Below are 21,940 nucleotides of genomic sequence, written 5' to 3'. Positions count from 1 at the left end.
CCCATTAATGAAAGGTATGGTGTCAATTTGAACATATTTGAAATTTCTGTTAAAATAAAAACTTTTAAAATTTGAGTTTCATAAATGAATAGAGACTTTAAGAGAAAATCTAATATTAGTTGTTTATAGGTCTGGCATGCAGAGGAGTTTGACGTTTCATTGAGAACTTAAAACATAAATTTTCCTCTTTGTGTTCCTAACACCCAACCCACTGCCTGACACAAAGCAGTGTTTAATAAATGCATGTGGAATAAAAGAAAACCTAAGTGTAATAGTCTGTAATCCTCACTATGCCCACTGTTATTTTTGCTTGAGGATAATTATATATTTTTGGAGGTTTTTCCCCCAAATATAAGACTTTTTCCTTGGCTCAGATAGGCAATTCATTGTCTAGAAGCCAATCCTCATGGAACTTGAAAGCACATGGAAAGCCTGAACCAGAAAAAAACAGAGACTGGCTGGAAGCAGCCACTCCTGTGAAAATATTTGTGGAAGAGCATGTGGACGCTCCAAAGGTTTTATCTGGCATCAAATGACTGACTGGTCAGTTCACTGATCAGAGGGAAACAAGTTTGATTTTAAAGCCAAGATGTTGGTATACAAGTAAAAGCCATACAAGAAATAGAAGGAAAAGAAAAAAAGGAAAAAAAGAAGATAGAGAAGGGAGATGGATCAGCAAGAGTAGAAGCAATAGCAGTGAGACAGTGGCAGTAAAGTCCAAAAGTGGGAGGCAAGCCCTAATGGCATTATAGTGCTCACTCCTGTTGTTGCCTGGGGCATCTCCCTGTGCCACAGCGGAGAGGGTGGGCTGAGGAGACACTGTCGGTATGCAGCTGGCTTCCTGTATACCTCAATAGAAAACCTTTAGAAAAAAGGCAAACTAAATTCCATTAATTTGGATTGTCTCAAAGGACATCAATATTCAATGTCCTGCTTAAGGCAACCCAAGAGCTGTCTATGGCCCATTCACTCTTGCTCGGAGGAGGGTTGATGTTTACAAGGTAGAGCATGGATGGTAGCTGAGCCATGATCAGGTGTTGCATAGAAACTGTCCTAACACGATGATTCAAAAACTACCCCCCCACCCCCAGGTTGCCAGCAAACACATCTGTCTGCACTCAACGCAAACTGAAAAAGCAAACGATTTTATAAACAAATGCTGCCGACGGAGTTGTGTGAGACAAGACATTAGAAGGCTAGGTGTAACTAGTTAAAAACAAAGTAAAAACAAAAGCTGTGAAGTTCCAGAACAATCTTGCAGCTCCCCGCCACACACACCAGAAAGAGGTTAGCCCCTTAAGTAGTTTTTTTTTTTTTTTTTTTTTTAATGCTGATGAAATTGGCCTATTTTGGCAAAGCTTGCTAAATTCTAGCCTAGCAGGGGCCAGTGAATCAAGTGCCTGAGGGTGTAAGAAGAATAAGAAAAGGCTGACTGCTGTTATATGTGCAAATATTTCAGGCTTCAACAAAATAAAACCCCTGATGATGGAAAAATTCTACTCTTCGAGAGTTTCATAGGTGTAACCATTTCTGTACTCTTTATGGACTATAAACTCTTACATAAAGGGACATAAAATTGTTAATCCCCTTTATAATTTTGTTCACTTTATTTCTCCATCCCAGACCCCAGAGAGTGGACCTGAGTAAGCTATCCTCCCAGAGAAAGGGCAGAGGAGATTGTTCTGGTAGCGTAATATTGAAAATCCCACATCTTGGGAAGCCATCAGTTCCCAGAAAATCAGGATTTTTCTCACCCTCATTTCTGAATTATGTCCACCCCCTTTCACCTACCTTGTCCAGGAGCTATCTGCAGATTATGTAAGACACCTGATAAGTAAGGACATGCAGTTGATCTAAAAAACCTAAAGAACATAATTTCCAAAAGGAAGGACTGGGTAGCATTTTAGATGATAGAGGGAGGTGGTTCTCAGCCTTGACTGTGCATTAGAATCACCCAGAGACAAAAATTAAGATTTTATTTATTTATTCATGAGACACACACACACACACAGGCAGAGGGAGAAGTAGGCTCCATGCAGGGGGCCTGACATGGGACTCGATCCCGGATCTCCAGGATCACACCCCGGGCTGAAGGCAGTGCTAAACCACCTGGGCTGCCCGGAGACTTTTAAAAACTATGAATCCCTGTGTCCCATCAGCAGGAGTCTTGATATCTTTGTTCTGGGATGTGGCCTACATGGTACCCCAGGTGAGTCCAAGGTTAGGAACCACTGACAGGGGGTATTTAAATGTTCTCCCTATTTATTATGTTAAACTTCAACATGAATATATTTTGAGTTCATGAAGAGTGATTCCTGTTGTTGATTAAGGAATATTTAAATTTCACCTTATTTAACATCAACCATCACACAAAATAACATGTAAGAAAGACAACATGAGAGGCACCTGGGTGGCTCAGTGGTTGAGCATCTGCCTTCAGTTCAGGTCATGATCTTGTGGTCCTGGGATCGAGTCCTGCATTGGGCTCCCTGCAGGGAGCTTGCTTCTCCCTCTGCCTATGTCTCTGCCTCTCTCTCTGTGTCTCTCATGGATAAATAAATAAAATCTTTTCTTTTTAAAAAGGAAAGATAACATGAACTAGTTGAACAAACTTCCCATTCTAACTTCAATAAATGAAAACATATCTATTCAGTTAGCAATTCATTACAATTATTTAAATTATGCATTTTCATGATTAAATCTTTTAAGCATATGACTTTTATATTTCACATCTAATAATTACCTTGAGTTTTTGATGGATAGCTTCTGTTCCAGTAGGCTAATTATTCTCTTTAGAATAAAATTTAATCCTGATTTAGCCCACTTATGACTCAATAGTTATTGGGTAGGGTGATATTCATAATATTTAATAACCAGGAAGATATAGGCACTGACCAACTGCCAAGGACATGCTAATTGTCTAAGGAAACCCCATCGGGAAGAATGAACCCCTTAATTGCTGAATCAAAATGCGGTCCTGAGGGTCCTCAATCATATCTAAAAGGGATAGTTTAGTGTATATGTGTGTGTGCGTGGGGGGGCTTTGACAATATTATTTACCAAACAGAACAAAAGTTTTAATTTAACAATATCATTCTGCCAATTGACATCTGCTGAATTCTGGCCATAATAAAGAGTTCATTAAATCCTATAATTGAAAATGTTTATAATCAGAGAATCTTGCTGAAGCCAATGTAAGAGGATATCAATCCAACCCCTCACTGCTGTGTAAAATTGTTTGATAGCTATCATTATATTTTGCAATGGGAAAAGCATGGATTTTGAATTCAGTCAGACTAAGATCCTAATTCCAACTTTGTAACTGACTACTATATAAACTTGGGTAAGGTGAGCTACACTCTCTGAGCTACAGTTTCCATCATTGCTTAGGTTTAATGAAGAGCAAATGGAGGCTAGGATCTTGTTACATACTTTAATAAATGATAACTATATTTATCATGATGGTACAGATTTTTCAACTTCTGTGGAAATAGTTTTAGTTCTCACCTCACTGGTATTTAGCTCTAATTGCTAGAAAGTTACCCCTTTATTATAATTGGTTGTATTTTTGGTTAAAAACATCTGCTTTCTCAATGGAAGGGACATGTATCTCCATCCAACTGACATGAAGATTGACCATGGGACTTGCTTTGGTCAATGAAGTATGAACAGAAGTGCCATGTGTCACTTTCAGAGACCAGCTTGCCACAAGAGTATCAACGTTTCACATAGGGACTTCTCAACTGGCCTTGATACCAGAATGAAGGGCACATAGAGAAATTGACTCACAGTGGACATATACGATATGATATATAATTTCACTGTTTTTTTTAAAACCACTGAGGTTTAGAGTTTTAGGTTACTACTATATAACATCCCACACTCTCCAGTACAAAAATTTATAGAAGTGGGGTACTGCCATAATAAAACACCAACATTTTGTGATTTTGATTGTAGGATCCAATAGTGGGTGGCAAGGAAGTTGTGTTGAGAGACTAGAAAGATGTCAACTCACATTATATAAAGGCACTATTTTTGGTCAAACAATCCACTGATGTAATTTGGAAAGCAGATACTGAAAGAGCTTAAGGCTTTAGGAAAAGGTGAAGGGAAAGAATATTGGTATCCATAATGTGTTCTGTTTGCTATTTGCTGTGTTTACAAGAATCTACAAGGCAGAAATGATCTGTAAAATGAATTTGCCACATTAAATGTAAAGATGAAAGGGAGTATGAAGATGACATAAATTGCTTTGTTAGAAGAGTAAACTTCTTTTCATCTTTAACAGGCAAACCAAAACCATGGGTACAGCTGTCATGCCCTTTGTCAAAATAAATTGATTAAGATAACAGTTAGTTATTAGTCCTTTCAGTTGGACTAGATGTCTCAGGGCAAAGAAACTAAAGAATTGGCTCCCCCAGGAACTGCTAAACTTATAATTAAGTCTAGAGCCATGTCTTGAAAAGACTTGTTGGTGCTGCTATTGGCTTGTCGAAGAAAATAAAATAGATTAAAAAGTCTATCTTTGAAAGGATTTTACTGCCAAAGAAACACCAGGACAAATATCGACGTGACTGAGCCATAAACTAACCTCGGGCCCCAGATCTTTGAGAATAAGGCAGGCTGAGAAAGGTGCTTAATTCTGGGAGATATGGCCAGGGAGGAAAAGGAAGAGGAGCATAATGGACAGCTATGGACAATAGTGCACTGGGGAGCTACTCCTCAAACCCAAACTAAGGTCTAATCAAAGACTATTTCCCACACTTCGAGAATAGAAGAACACCACATCCCAAGATTTCAGAATTACTCTAAACAGAAGACTGCTGTGTGCCTCCCATTTTCCTGCTTTCCTGCTTTCCTGCTTTTCACCCCTGCTGGGTGGCAGGCAGAGTAGGAAGGGGAGAATGGGGCAGCTGACGTGCCTTGTTAGTTACAGGTGTCAGCTTAAATAGAAAGGATACCTAAGTTGTAGTGTATTTATTAAAAGGGATATTTTACAACAATGGAAAAGAACTATTGCTAAACCCAACCATAGGTAACTCTCATGAAAATGATATTCTTGTGGCTAACAAAACCTCGAAACTAGATGCCGTATGATTTAATTTATCTGAAATTTCAAAACTAGGGAAAACTAATGCACAGTGATAGAAATCAAGATGATGATTTCTTCTGGAGGGCTGTTGACTTGGAGAGGAAGCATGGGAGGGTCACCTGGGTGTTGGGAACGTTCTACATATTGATTTGGGTGTGATTACTAAATAGAGATGTATGTACAGTTCATCAAGCTGTATACTTAGTCTGTCCCCACTTTACCATATGTAAGTCATATCTCAAAGTTCTTTTTTAAGCCGTGTACATTTTTCTTGTCCCCTTCTCTCCTAAGTCTCATGTCATTTTGGGCTTTAGCCTTTCTGAACCTCTCTTGTACGTTCTTAAAAACTTTTGATTTTAAGTGAGCTTTTTTTGTGACGTTTCCATGTTCTGTTCTTATCTTCTGAGTATGAGAATTTACCCTAACATTCCTAATGCTGTCTCTCTGGTTCCCTTAAACACATATGCTTATTTTTCTTCCACTGGAGCCAGTTCTTCATGTCAATTTCAGCTTAGAGATTCTCATCCTACTTGAGGTTTAGTGTCTTTTCTCTGTGGTGTTTTGAATTTTGAACTCTGCTTGCCCAAAGCTTTGGTTTTAGTAGATCCACAGCCAGTATTTTTTCTCTACATCACATAAATTCCAATGTGATATTGTAATGTTCTCCAAGAATCTTCCACTTCCCTGTTGATAGTCAATCCAGTCTCATTGTCTTCATTCTTTGCAGTGCTGATAAGGCAATCAAAGGGTAGATCTGGTTCTGGGGCTTGTTCTGATAGGGTATCCTTGTAGGTAGTAGGCTCATGCCCTGGGGAAGCTCTTTGCGGGTGAATAAAAGGGGCTGCAATACTGGGCATCATAGCCAATTTTGCACTGAGCACCATGTGCTTGAATGAACATAATACAGAAATGAGAATCATCTTCGATCACATCTAAAGGCATGACTCTCTGCTGGACAGAAATCTGCATCAGGAATAGTGAAGGTTACCAGAGCAGGAGGCTTTGTCTCAGCCCTAGTATCTGAGGCCAGTTGGAGTCATGATATTCCAACAGGGCAGCAGCAGCGTAACACAGGTCTCTATGCTACCTTTGGTAGGAGAGAAAGCAAGTTAATGGGACCATGTTCTTGGGTAATCAGATCCTGAATGGGGGCATTCCCCTGCTGAAGGTTAGATTTGAGTTTCATTTCTAGGGATGAAGTAAAAGCAAATTGAATTGATCTTTTGAATACAACAAGCAAGAGTCCTGAGGGAATTCTGGACATATATGGAGAATTTTAAGCCAAGGCCATAAAACAGAGAGGCTGCATTTTCCGCTAAACTTTAAATTGAACCATCTCAGTTACTTAAGTGATTTGGGATATATAAGTCTTATTGCAGATACTCTTTTGTTACTTCTCCATCGAATTAGGAACACCACTCTCTTCACAATGAAAATAGTATGGCAGAGTGGTTATAAACCTGTGCTTTGGAAGGAGACAGACCTAAAATCAATCCTCAGTTCTAGCTATTACAAGCTGAGTAATCTTGGATTATCTAATGTCTCAGACTCTTGGTTCCCACAATTATAAAATAATATGACTATATTAAATGAGATAATTTATGTGAAGTGTTGTGATGAACGTCTGGCATATACTAAATATCTAGTGAGTGGTCATTGTTATTCTTACTATTCCATGAAATATCTATTGTATTCATGTTATTTGTTTTTGACTTTCATATGTATATTTTTATCTTGTCACCCTCAAATTTCAACTTACACATAGCATAATAATATTGATAAACCTTTCCAGTTTTCATGGAACACATGTTGGATTTTGGCTTAAAATAGTCTGAAAATTTCGGACATTATGTGATAGAACAAGCTTAATTTTAAAAATTTGAAGTCAGAGAAAATTACTTAGATTTGTTATATTAAAAGCTATTTGATAATAAAAAGAATTGCTCCTAATAAAAAATAAGACTAGTTCACCAAACCGATGTAAATAAAGTGTTTAAAGTGGCAATAAAAATGAGGCAGCTCACTTTCTTAGGAAGTGGTATGCTTTTTATATTTTCTCATATATTTAAACAAATATTCTTAGAAAATTTTGATTTTTTATAATATTATAATATTATAATATTTTGCTCTTTATTTTAGTTTTTTAAAGATTTATTTATTTATTTTAGAGAGAGAGTGGTGGGAGGGACAGGGAGAGGAAGAGAATCTCAAACAGATGCCCCACTGAATGTGGAGTCCGACATTGGGCTTCATCCCACCACCCTGAGATCATGACCTGAGCCAAAATCAAGAGCTGAAAGCTTAACTGACTGAGCCACCCAGGGGCCCCTGAGTAATTTTTTAAAATAAAATATTTGTAAGTAAAAAGAAAAGGAGAATGGTCTCAATTTAGTAGATATTTAACACATTGATAAATGCATAAAGGAAAGAGTTAAAAATGCACAAATTTTGTTTAGTAGGTGAAATTTACAAATATTAAACAAAAACACATAAAAACAATGCATGTAACCAAGTACTAATGATTTATCTTGGCAATTGTTTAAAAATTATAAATGCCACTCTTTTAAAGGATAAACCATATCTGGAAAATGCAATTGTCTTTCTGATTCTGTTAAAAGGGGAAATAACAAACACATACTAAGCCATGATTTAAAAAAAAGTTATTTATTCATGAGAGACACAGAGAGAGGCAGAGACATAGGCAGAGGGAGAAGTAGGCTCCCTGCCTGGACCCTGATGTGGGACTTGATCCCAGGACCCCAGGATCAGGACCTAAGCCAAAGGCAGACACTTAACCACTAAGCCACCCGGATATCCCATAAGCCACGATTTGAATAACATCAGGACCATGTATCTTGTGAAATCTATTTGTAAGTTTACTGAGATTGGATGAGATTTAAGTACCATCTCAAGAACTAAACTCTGAATGAAAAATAAACAATAAAGATAATAATGAATGGCAATGTTTCCAGTTAAGGTATGATGGCTGGTGATACGAGTTTTGTGACCTGTCTTATTTAACAGCTGGATTAATTATGGAGGGAGCAGCCAGCATGTCAATTAAATTTGAAGATGAATCTAAATTGGGAGATGCTACAAATACCACTGAAAACCAAGACGTAATGTTTGAAGTTAAAGGAATTCATGAATAAAACTACCATCAAATAATACTGAAGGACAATAAATCAGTAAAGTGAAGATTTCAACTCTCTTGCTTTTAGTTTCTGATTTTCTGAGGCAAAAGCTAAGTACAGATCTTAAGCATAAAAACAATTTTTGAATGGAAGCTAATTTTTTTCCTTTAAAGGAATGTCACAAATTATTTTATCTTTTAGAGCTCATCACTGTCAAGTGGGTACTTAAAATTATGTTTAGGGGATAAGACAGAGTAGTGAATTTTGCTGTATTTGATTGAGGAGGATACTAATTTGGATCTTTCTGATACATATCCTATAACGGTACACACAAGTCCAAGTCCTTGTTTGCTGTCCAAATAGTTACTCTTAATTCTCCTAAATGTTGAAACTCTGGCTCTGAACTGCACCGGGTTTCTACTAGTTTTATCTTGTTAAGCCAACTCATCTGTCTGAACTTTTGCTTATTTATTACCCAGTCTCTAACTTGCCTGGTACTCAAATTATCTTCCGTCTACCAAACTAGTTGCTGGGCAATTTCTGGACCTCTCATTCTCCAGGCTCTCTCTCATTCTCCAGGAGGCTTTGTGTAGTCTCAGCATCCTAAAAAAAAAATAAAAAAAAAAATTAAAGTGCTCACTCAAGTGGACTAAGTACTTTGATAGCTTACAACTGCCCTTGAACACATCTACTTGAAAATTCTATTGTTATCTCACCCTTAATGTTTCTAAAGAGAATTCATTTTCTTTCCTATAAAAGAATCCTCTCCTGACTTTTCTTTCAATATCAGTGGTGACGGATTTCACCCAGGCCAATAGGAATGGAAACTCAATTTGTCCTTGACGTTCTCATATTCATGGTCTTCTGTATTCTATTGTTCACCTAGTCTCCTTGAGTCTTCTTTCCAAATTCATATTAATCTTTCTCACTTTCATTCTTCTTGTCCAGGCCCTGTATCATTTATATTTCTATGATTATAATGGCCTTTTTGGAGGGAGTAAAATAAAAATAATAAAAATAGATTTGATGTTCCTATAACAGTAAGCACACATAATTAAGGAAAAAAGATTTGCACCATACCATCCTTGCAAAAAAAAAAAAAAAAACTCAAATGTTCGATAACAGGAAGAAAACAAAGCAAATGTAACCAGGTCAGTTTAAAACTACATAGATACTACCTCGTTGTCTGTAAGCTGTAACTGGAAGTGTAGATCTGGCTCTTGCATGGTTTTGATTACACATTAGTACACATTCTTGGGAGAAAGCCAACCAGCACTAAAGTTATCACCAAGGAAGAACTGGGTTGGCTCCACATAGACATGGTAAAGACATCATAGTGATGGAAGTCTTAACACCACAGTGTTAATAATTTTGTGATAAATAAATGTATTAAATCAATATATTGTATACTTTAAATTTACACAATGTTATGTAATTGTCAATTATATCTTAGTAAGGCTGGGTGGGGACAGGAGAGGTACAGGCATTGACAGCCTCCCAGGCAACTTGGATGGAGTTGAAAGCAGAAACAGAGAAAGCTATATTTATTTTATTTGCATCATTTACATCAGCCAACATGTACTGAACATTTATAATATGTTGAACAAAATTGCCAAATAATTGTATTCATTTTGTTGTCACAACAACTCCATGACATAGATGTTATTATTAACTCCATTTTCATAGCTGATGGGAGTTGAGGATCTAAGTATGTCCCAAACATGACTCCTTCTGTCTTTCTACATCAGCCCTACCATGGCCTAAGCTCCCATATCTGTCTTTGCAACGTTTTCCTAATCTGTTTTCTGCACCTACTTTTGCCCTTACCAGTCCTTCTCACCAAAGTATCTAGGATGATCTAACAATTTATGTCAGATCACCTTATTCCTCTAATTAAAATCTTTTGGTGATTTCTATTGCAGTTATCATAAACTCTAAAGTCTGAAGTAGTTCGTACAAGACCCTGTATGATCTGGTGCTTTTTCTCTTCCCACATTACACTGTCACACTTTCCTCCTGTATCACACTGACCTCAGGTTACTTTTTCTAATATCTAAATGCTCCCTCCCTCCTTAGTGATTTTGCCCAAATTATTCCCTTTGCTTCAAGCATTTTTGGCTTGAACTCTTGGCTCATTTCTACTCATCCTTTGGCCCCAGCTTAACCTTTACTTCCTCTGATCATCCTTTTTTGTTTTCTTCTTATAAAATGTCTCCCTTATCTGATTTTTAAGGTCTGATTCTTTGAGATATAATTTAAATACAGTAAAATTCATTCTTGATGAAATATGACAAATGTAAACAGTCATATATCCACCAAAAATTAGATTAGAGAATATTTTGTTTGATTTCAAAATGTTCTTTATGCTCCCTTTGAAAAAAAAAATAAATACAGTATATTCCATTAAAATAAAGTAAAAATTTATAGTCTTCAGATTATGATCCACTTCTGGTTGATTTTTTAAATATTTTGAGCTATGCGTGTAATTTTTTTGCAAATGAATGTTTATGTTTTGGGTTTGAATAACTATATAACACCTAAACATGCCTGTTTGGCCAAGTCTTCACTGAACTGTGACCTATATATTGTTTTTTCACAGCCAGAAAACATCAAATCTCAGCTATCCGCCCTGAAGCATCTCTCTTCCAGCCCTCATTTGTCTACCTAAAACTTGATTTTGCCACTTCCTTGCTCAAAAACATTCAGTGAAGTAAATATATTATTCAATAAGCGGTGTTGGCACAATTGGATCTTCATTTGACAAGAAAGTTTAATTCAGACTTTTTATATAAACATGCAGAATTCTAGTTGGATTAATAAATATAAAATATAGAAAACATTAGAAAAATTAAAAGTATTAGAAAATTATAGGAGAATATTTAAAAATTCTTAAAATAGAAAGTACTTTTTTTTAGAAAGTACTTTTTAAGTAAAATATAAAACCCAAAGACAATGAAATAAAAACATTAACAATTTGCATAGTGTAAAAAGAACTAGTTTATAAATGACAAAATAAAAATAAACTGAGAGAATGAAATATTCAAATGAAGTGAAATATTGAGAAAGGTATCTGCAACATATAACAGGAATAGAGTTCCTATACTTCTAAAATAATGGCCTCTTATAAATCAGTAAAAATAAATAAATAAATAAATAAATAAATAAATAAATAAATACCTCTGAGAAAAAATGGGCAAAAGATATACCCTTGTAATTCACAATAAAACAAATATCTAATAAAAATGAAAAGATACATGATATAATAACCAAAGAATTATAAGTTAAAACAGCAATTAACTGCTTTAAATTATCAGATGAACAAAGATTAAAATATTTTATAATGTTTGATTTTAGTAAGTGTTTTAGGGAAGCAAAAATCTTACACATAATTGGAATGCACATCAATATGCCATTTCTGGAAAACTATCTGACAAAATACATCAAAATCTTTAACTATGTTTAGACCATTTGTATTATAAATATGTTTTTAGAAATTTAATATAGGAAAATCATTGAACAAGTGTGAGATTGTATGTTTATTACAGACAAAAAGTTGAAAAGGGCCTAATCATTTGCCCAAAAAAATATTGATTAAATAAATGAAGGTGTTCTGGCGTTTTACTGCATCTGTATCTTTGGGGCAAACCGAAATGCCAGAACACCTGCACCCCAATGTTCACAGCAGCAATGTCCACAATAGCCAAACTGTGGAAGGAGCTTCGGTGTCCATTGATAGATGAATGGATAAAGAAGCTGTGGTCTATGTATACAATGGAATATTACTCAGGCATTAGAAACGAGGAATTCCCACCATTTGATTCCACGTGGAGGGAACTGGAGGGTATTATGCTGAGTGAAGTAAGTCAATTGGAGGAGGACAAACATTATATGGTCTCATTCATTTGGGGAATATAAAAAATAGTGAAAGGGAATAAAGGGGAAAGGAGAGAAAATGAGTGGGAAATATCAGAGAGGGTGACAGCTCATGAGAGACTCCTAACTCTGGGAAATGAACAAAGGGTAGTGGAAAGGGAGGTGGGCAGGGGGTTAGGGTGACTGGGTGATGGGCACTGAGGGGGCACTTGGCGGGATGAGCACTGGGTGTTATGCTATATGTTGGCAAATTGAACTCCAATAAAAAAAATAAAATTAAATTAAAAAAATAATAAAATTTCTCCCCACTTCAAAAAAAATAAATAAATGAAGGTACATCAATTTCAATGAAATAATTAGTAACTGTTAAAATAGGGTAAGAAATATTTATATATCTGGCATAGATCATATACAACATACATACATTTATACACACACACCATCTCATTGAACAAAAAAGCAGAATACAATATGGTATATATATTATGATTGAACTATTTTATATATTATTTGTTTGTGTCCATATCAGTTAGTTATATTTAGCTTTGGGGAGTAGGATTTGAGATGAAAACAAAATTTATATTTAAATAACTTTGGTGTTATTTAATTTCCTTTTATCATGACTGTAGTGATTTTTGTAATATAAATTAAAGTTATCCATATTAATTTTAGAAAAAATTAAAATAGGAAAAATATACCATACAGCGATGATTGCTGTTCCTGTCCTGATGCATTCCCCACTACAATGTTTTTTATGCTAACATATGTGTGTTTATTTTTATTTTTTTCATATGTGTGTTTAGACACACTTGAGATCATATCATATAGATATTTTATAACTGCTGTTATAGGATCTTTTTTTTTTAAGATCTTATGTATTTATTCATGACAGACAGAGAGAGAGAGAGAGAGAGAGAGAGAGAGAGAGAGACACAGGCAGAGGGAGAAGCAGGCTCCATGCAGGGAACCTGACGTGGAACTCGATCCCAGCTCTCCAGGATCACACCCTGGGCTGAAGGCGGCGCTAATCCACTGAGCCACCGGGGCTGCCTTGTTATAGGATCTCTTATTCATCAACCCATTCATTTGACATTCACCACCCCTTTGAATGGAAACCTCTGGCTCATATTGTGGGGAAGGCATGAAAAAGAAAAGAAAACAATGAGAAGAGAAGAAATCTTTATCCAAATACTTTTAATATACCTAATTTATTCAATCAGCATATTTAGTGAGGGCCTTTTATGTGCCAGGCACCGTTCTAGATGTTACAAGCAGGTAACAGGCAATCTTCTGTTCTTAATGGAAATAGAAATTGTCAAAATCTATTTGACATGTGTTAGTCTCAGAGTGAATAAAGATATGACTGGTCTTTAGATAATCTAACAGACACTTAGCACCCTATGTTAAAATTCTTTAAATGGCTAGGGTTTTTGTTTTCTTGAATTTAAGGTCACAATCATTTAAATTTCTTCCAGTGAACATATGCTTGCAAATCCACACCAGCGGAATTAATGAGTGGAAGATAAATGTGTTCTTTGATGGAAGAGAAGGAATCAACAAAAAGGCACATATAGCCTAGAAACGAATTAAATGATCACTTTTGTCTCAAGCACTGAGAAACAGGATGAAGGCAAGGACCACGGGGAAAAAAATTCAGAAATTAGTATCAGCAATAATATGGTACTATAGATTCTTTCCTGCTCCCTGCTTTGATTTGTCAATTCCCCTCTCCTGTGTTGAGGAATTGGTTTCCCTATAACCACTGCAGGTGCTGACAGGATGGTTAGAACCAAAGATCGTGGTGACCGGGAAGAGGCCACCATCCAGGAACCAGGCAGATCCTGGCAGGAGACTGGGGCCAGGCAATGAGCAAAGTAGGAATGCCAAATTTCAAGGCAGGACCTGAGACATCAAAAAATATAGTAGATAGTCATTGTAGATGGGAACTATGGGATGGGAACAGTGTCTTCAGAACAAAGCAAGAGCTTAGTCATTAGAACAGAGGATAAAGCTAAGGAGACAGTGAATCCCTGGCTTGACTCCTTTTTTATTCTTGTTGACAATCTGATCCCAGAGCTGCAGATGCTGTTTTACTCTGCAAGTGAAGCTTTAACGTACTAAGCTATGAACTAGCTTTGGGAAAAGCCCATGAAACAGGGTTGTCACACCTCTCAATGGTATGAAATCCAAGAACTTGTAGGAAGTTGGACAATTATGGTCCTTATACTCACACCTTTCTAGATCCTCTGAATACTTGGACCAGTTGGACCAAGGACCTTAGCTTTTTGAGCCTTCTTCTCCCCACATTGTAGTGCTGTGGTCCTTTTCCATCCTTTCCACTTTCATTTTTGAGTAAAATGAAAATCACATTGAAAACATCATGATGGTAGAGATCACTCATTATATCTTGGTATTTTGTCAAACAAAAGCTGACAACTGCTTCCCCTCTGAAAAGTTTTAGATGATTTTATATCTGTTTATGGGCTTAGGCTGGGTCAACTAACTAGCTAAACTGGACTTAAGAGAAAAAGCATTTTATCCTCTGCAAATAGAATGTAGAGCACTACCTCTGAAGCCATGGTCTCCATTCTCAGTGTGGGGTGTGCTGGGAAGCCCTGATGCTATGCTGTGTACTACCTGCATGGCTGTGGGTACTGATCTTGCACACCTTCATCATGTTATTGGTCAAACTTAATTTTTTAAAGATCAGAGACTCATATTATTTCATGTTTCCAAACTTTATCCTTGAAAAGGGAAGATTGGTAGTCAATCTCTTTTTCCATTTACTCATTTCATCCTTTGGAATTTCTCAACTGACAATGAAGAACACTGGGTTTGTGATAAGTGGAAGGAGTTTAATTGAGTGTGTTGGTTTTGTGAGCGATGGCTATTTGTAAGTATGCAGAAGCCAAATGCCACCTGGGAAGCAGGCATCCTTTTTCTAGGGCAGTATTTTTAATTATGTCTTTTCACCTGAGCTCCAGGGCAAAAGTTCCATTTTTCTCCCTGCTCATTATTAACAAAACCCACAAGGATAGGGGTTTCTAATTTCATATTTTTAAGTGAATTTAGCATGCAAAGTATTCTGCAATGACATTAGATATGTAGTTAAGATACCACCTAGGCTCTGGAGTTTCTTGGCTTCATACAAATCTTTCCATCCTTCCCGGACTGACTCCCCTCTCTTCACATAGGAATGCTTAACCATACAATCTGCGTGTTCCTGGAAGTGTGTTGGGTGGCTTGTTGTGATTAGTGTTTGTATGCTACATACGTTTGACAGACACATACGGTAACGATTACGGGAACTGTACACATATATCATTTTCTGTGTTTAATTTGTATCGAGTGTGATTTTGTGCAGCTTGCAGACTTGCACACATTTTGAAATTAATTAACCTGAACAAAATTGGATCCATCAGTCTAGGTTCCTTAATAATATCTGGCTAACAACATTAAATAATACATGAGACGGAGATGGAAGTAGGGGGATTCCAAGGAGAGAGAATGAGGATTCAGGCCTCCTGAGTTTTTAATCCCTGTCCTGCCTGTATTTTCCCCTGTGAACGAGAGTCTTCCATTCTTTGCTTTTGTTTTCCTGGCTGTGGCAGGAGAACAAGAGCAAGCCCAGGCAGTGTTGTAGTGAGAAGGGAATGAATGCCTAAAATGTGCTTTGAGAGCCTCAAGTGAAATGCACTATGCCGCATGTGGAAATTATTATGAGTTCATTCTTCATGCACTTTTAGTCCTGCCCTCTAGGCTCAGACTGCCAGCCAAGGCACCAATTACGGTCGATGGGGCTGTTGGTTCTTGTGATGTGAACACCTGTCCTCCAGCAAATGAACTGAGATAATACATCCCAATTTACTATGTGTGTCATATACCCTACAAATTGAATCTCTAAAATACACTCTGAGTTGAATAATAAATGACACTGGGTTTAAATGACAGGAAATAGACTCAATACAATTGCTTGGGCATCTGTGTCCACCCAAGCCTTTGTCCACCCAGTCTGCTGCTGAAACGCCAAGCCAGACTTCCCTCTGCATTCTCAGAGCTGACTAAGGGGCCATCTGTATGGGGAAAGTCACTGCAGAATTGCTGGCTTCCCTGGGAGAGCCTCGGGCTGATTAATTCAGTCAAGCCAGGGCTTGGCAGACCCAGCCCCACACTGCTCAGCAGATAAGACAAAATTGCAACCGGATACAAGTCCAGGGGCCTTCCAATTCATATTTAAAGAAACATTCATTAGGTAACTGGATGGGCTGCCCCATGCAATTTGTTGCCCTGAAATTTAAAAGAGAGAAATTAAAAGAGAGAAATTAAGAGAAAATTATTGAGTGACAAAGGGAGAGAAGTAAGTAGTCACAGGAGACAGTGCTTGAAGGATAAGTTTTAAAGGGTAGATGAAAGCTGGTGTGAATCTTGGCTCTGCTTCCACTTGCTAGGTGACGTCTGACAAGTTTCCAGCTATGATTTCTCTAAATTGCAGTCTCCTCATCGGTCTCTAAGCTAGAACCATCCCTCACGGGCTCACCGTTGTATCCCTCATGCCTGGCACATTATTTGGCATACACGGGTGCTAAAAATCAACTGGATGAAAGAGGGTTTTCTGGCCTCATTCTTGCTGCTTGTCACAGCTACTGGTGCAACAGCCAGGAGGGGTGGTGGTAGTGTACAGCCCTCTGTGTCCACTCACTCCCGTGCTTTCCTTTGTTCTTTGTGGGAACAAGTTCTGGGTGAGAGACTAAGGTTCTCCAGCATTGGCCTGTTCCGCCTCAGCGCCCGGCCAGGAGGTTAAACATGATGCTTGAACTGGTCTTGTGTAGATGAAGAGTGTTAGTGCACAGCCAGTGCTTCCTATTGAGACACTTTTCACTTATTCATATTTTGATACATTTACGGCATTGAAGTGTTTCTCAGGGCTTCCTTGCAGTGTAATAACATGACCCTCAAATCAATACAGGCCTGTGTACCTCCCGTGGTGGCATTTTATGGAGATACAGAAGTATGTACAATTGTCCTTCCTTTCCTATTTTAATTACAGGTTAATCAGCTGGAGCTGCTCTGATGCAGGTACTACTGATTTTCCATGGCCATCCCCATTTTGAACATTGTGATCAAAGGGCAGGGTGCACGGGGGAACAAATGCCTGGGAAAATCGAAGCAAGGCAATGAGGACACACAAGGGTACTCGGAATAATATCAGTAGTGTAGCAATAGATCTGTAGTTATAATTCTATTTGCGTTTCATCTGTTGTTCTTCCTCAATCAATAATGCCTATGGAACCTAAAAAGACAATGACTTAGTTGTCTATTTGCAGTTTCTGTGCAACCCCACATAGTGCATTTGTTTTATTTGGTAAGCTCATCACTGATAGCGAGGACTACTGACACAGGTGAGTCCAGAGAAAAGTGCCCATCCTGTAACCAATTCCCACCATTGAGTTGGTGCCGAGCAGAAAGCCATGAAAGGAGGCCTCTGTAGACCTGCTTCAGATTTTGCTACAGACCCAAAGGTCTCTCCCTGGGATATGAAGCTGGCAGGGTCTTCCATCTCAGGAAGGCCCCTTGCGAGCATCTGTATAATGCTCCCCTTTCTTGCTTTTCTCTTAATCTGTCTTCCTGTCCTCTTACCTGCTTCCACTCAGCATAAGCCCTAAGGACCTTCTATTTGCAACTTCTAACTTACTCCATCTTTCCCATCGCTGTCTCAACCCGAATTCCCCTCTTCGATCTTTTCTTTTTTTAAGATTTTATTTATTTATTTATGAGAGACATGCAGAGAGATGTCTTTTTTTTTAGCTTTTACTTTTTGTTTTTATTATGCACTACATTAATACACTGCATAACCTTCTAGAAGGGGTAGATGAGCTGTAACCGAGGTATTTTTCATCAAACAGGAAAATGCTTCCTTAATCGATATTCTCCAAACCCTCTGACACATAGTAATGATTAATTCCAGGGACTCACCTATCTCTTTGCATCAAACTCCACTGATATGGATAATAGGCAAGCCTTTTTTCCTTGCCCCTGTTACTGAACCTGTGGATGTGCGCCGTGGCTATGCCAGGGATGACCAAGCACACGGCCATGACGCTGATCCTGGGAGCATATCGAACCACATCACACCACGGTTGGCAGGGCCAAACCCTTCCTTCCCCCACCCCCGGCAGAGAGAGGCAGAGGCATAGGCAAAGGGAGAAGCAGGCTCCCCGCGGGGAGCCTGATGTGGGACCCAATCCCAGGACCCGGGGATCAGGATCTGAGCCAAAGGCAGATGCTCAACCACTGAGCCACCTGGGTGCCCCTATCTTATTCTTTGACTATTTTAGGAGTCTGCACAGGAAATCTCATATAGACCTATTATCTCTTGCTTCCCACATGTTCTCGGATCTTCTCTGTGTCTGGACATCTCTTTAGAACCTATCTATCATCTCTCCTTGTTCCACTTCCTCACAGCTCTGTTAAGTGGCATGGGTGGTATTAGATTACTGTGTTCAATATAGGATATTGATAAAGAGGAATCTTTATTGATTAGCCCAGGTTTGAAATTGCATGTCCGCCACCTGGTAACGATGGTGTTTTAGCAAGTTATTAATTCTCTATGCCTCAGTTTTTATTTAATGTTTTTATCTTTTTAAAATGCTTCCTAGTCTCTAGCCAGCACCTGCCTTTGGCTGGATCTAACAGAAAGCCAGCTAATGGAGCATCCAGACATCCTGCAGATCGTGGCTGCCTATGTCCAGAAAAGAACACGGCAAGGTTAAAGCATGGATTGGAAGTCCAACCAACTCTGAATCAGCACAACAGCATTTTTTGTGTTTGTTTATATAGGTGTCTCCCCTCTAAGGATGTGAGGTATCCAGGGTTGGAAGTGCATTTTTTTTTTAACTTTGTATTCCCTGCTGCTTGCATACCGCCTCCAATGGAATGCAAGCTTCATAAATGTCTATTGGATAAACTTGTTAGTGGAGGTTAAGTAGTATCCTTCTCAAAAACATGCTTCCTTTAGAGTTACATAGGTCTGGATCTGTAGGAGTCCATGCTGCCAGAAGTGACTACTGATGAGTGTGTAGTGTGGTGGAGAGGGGATTTGAGAAAGGACCAACTAATTACTCACAACTGAACAAAAGACAGGTTGGTTTTGACAGCAGAAAGAGGCATGAGATATATGAGAGCATAGGATGCTGGTGAGAGAGGACTAGGTGGGGTGGGGCCTGGAAAGACAGACATGGTGTGGCATGAGTTCCTGACATTAGAGATTAGCTGGAGGAAATAGCAGAGGCCCTGCCAGGAAAATAAATATGCAAAACATGAAGCTATTTTCAAAGGTAAAACTACATTTAATTTACTCTGTATCATTGCCTCAGATCAACCTCATAAGCTCCCCTCTCCTTTGTTTCCTTCTTCTCTGCAACAAAATCTTCCCAGTATTTAGAACAGTGCCCAGCATGTGAATACATATTGAGTGAAAATAATGTAGAGAGGAAGAAAGCTTTAATAAGTCTTTTTACATCATATAGGTTTACTTTAATCCTGAAGCTGAAGATGAAAAAGTGAGGAGCTAGTGATGCTTCCATGCTGTTTTTTCCCTTGAGAACAGCCATACTCTGTCTCTTTGAGCATCTATGGAAAGTAGTCATCAGAACACCTTACTTTAACTTCCCCAGGAATGATTAATTTAGCTTAGGAAAGATGAATAGGAAAACTTTGCATGTCATAGTTTAAGTACATTATTCTTCATATCTGTGACACATTGTATTACATAATTATCAATTACACTTCCCTTTCCTTTCTGCCAAGTAAGCCACAGATTTCCATTACTTTTAGTTTGGTCATGTGATTGACTTTGACCAGTGGAATGTGAGCAGGTATGACATATTCCACATCTGAGTGAAATCTTTGAAATGTCCTTATATAGTTTTGGTTGTGTGTGTGTGTGTGTGTGTGTGTGTGTGTGTGTGTGTTTGACACCTTTACTTGAGAAGAACATGACCCAGATAGTAGTTACTTCTTTGTAGTGGGTCCTAAAATGAGAAAAGTCATGGAGTAGAGCCAAGCAGAACTGGTGGGAGCCGCAGCTGGATTGCCCATCTCCAGTGACTTGAACTAGAAATGGTGTTTGTTATCATAGGCAAATAAGATGCTTATATATATATATATATATATATATATATATATATATATATAATGTATATATACATCATATACAACATTTATATATATATATAAAGTTATCATCTAGTATCTATCATCTATCTATCATCTACGTTATCTATTATTGCTAGAATAAGTTACCATAAACAGCTTAAACAACACAAATGTATCTTATAGTTCTATAGCTAAAGTCCAACATGTGTCCCATTGGGCTAAAATCAAGGTGTTGGCAGGGGTGTGTTCATTTCTGGAGTTTCTAGGGAAGAATCTATTTCCTTGCTTTTTCCAGCTTCTAGAGCATTCCTTAGCTTGGGCTCCCTTCCATCCTCTTCAAAGCCAACAATATTGCATCTCTCTCTCTCTCCCCATTCTTCCATAGTTACAGCTTCCTCTGACTGTCTCTTTCTGTTTTCTTCCATTTTTAAGGATCTCTGTGATTTCCCTGGGCTCATCCCAGATAATGCAAGATGATCTATTTTAAGGTCAGCTGATTAACATCCTTAAATTCCCTTTGTCCCATAACCTTAACGTATTCACAAGTTCTAGGGATTAAGACATGGGCATCTATTATCCTGCAAGCATGGGTATTATTATCTAGGATGGTGTTGCTTTAAAGGCAGAGAAATAGCCACTTCTCTGTAAATGAACATAAAACAGAAACTACCTCTGGTTATTTGAAGTTATGAGATAAAATACATAGCAGAATGACACTGAATGTATCAACCTGGCTCCGTGTCTCGCGCTGCCTCTAGGTGTAGGATTTTGAGCAAATCATTTGGTTCATTTCTGTCTTAGTTTCTTGAACCATGACATGGAACACTCAAAACTAGTGCAAGTTCTTTTTCAGGGCTATGGGATGGCTATATTATAACTGTATCAATATCTATATATCACCATATCTATACTACTTCATTCTTCGTATCTTTCAGAGTTTTTTTTCTTTCAGAGTTATTAAATGGATTAAGTCAAATAATGTAGTGTAAGAATATGTAGGGGTATATCTATCTTCATTCTTTTTTCTCTGTAAAGATATGCATATGATGTGGTGTATAGTTTGGTAATAGGGTCATCAGATTTAACGTTGCCCCAAGTTTCTCTTTTAAATGGATCATGCCTTCTCTGTCTATGTATGTACATTTGTGACCTTGTAACAGTCCTGTGACTATAGATTAGATAATGAACTTTTCCATTGAAAAAGCAATACAGTTTTAAAAGATGAACAGCTTTCTAATTTCTTCGCCAATGGTAACAATGAACAATTTTTCAGTAATAAATGGGTAAAAAGTAATATACAGATTTCCATTGGTTTAAAGTCCTGTGTTTGCAGACAGTTATGTACATGTCCATGTGCATTTTTGTTCTACATTGTAAACATTTTCCTCTATTTCATCTTCCATATCATCTTCCAAGCACAGCATGGACTTGACAATTCTAACTTTTCATTTATGTAGATATTTCAATAAGAAACTCTCTACTGGAATGGCCATATGAATTACTTTTTCCTTTTGTTGGAGCTTCAGCTTGGAGCTCATTGCCTGACCATTTTGGCCACCTCCTAAGGAATCTCTGGCTAAGTAGTCAGCTGTCTCTCCCAGAGGCAGGTGGAAGCTCTTCCTCTTTCAGTATCTGTGGATAGAAGACTTTATTTTGTCCTTCCACATATGCTCACAAGAGATCAGAA

At 37.8% G+C, this 21,940-nt stretch overlaps 1 protein-coding gene and 1 pseudogene across 1 annotated transcript in view; one reads left to right on the top strand and one right to left on the bottom strand.

Moving 5' to 3' along the window:
• The window catches only part of NOL4 (nucleolar protein 4), a 521,978-nt gene that overhangs the window by 80,807 nt on the left and 419,231 nt on the right, over nt 1-21,940 (top strand). The gene's annotated exons all lie outside the window — the stretch shown is intronic.
• LOC140634673 (NADH dehydrogenase [ubiquinone] 1 alpha subcomplex subunit 1 pseudogene) lies at nt 17,912-18,226 on the bottom strand (annotated as a pseudogene).

Source organism: Canis lupus, chromosome 6 (genome assembly GCF_048164855.1).
Source record: "Canis lupus baileyi chromosome 6, mCanLup2.hap1, whole genome shotgun sequence".
NCBI lineage: Eukaryota > Metazoa > Chordata > Mammalia > Carnivora > Canidae > Canis > Canis lupus.
Note: the sequence above shows the minus strand (reverse complement) of the source record. Positions and strands in the feature narration are given on the sequence as shown.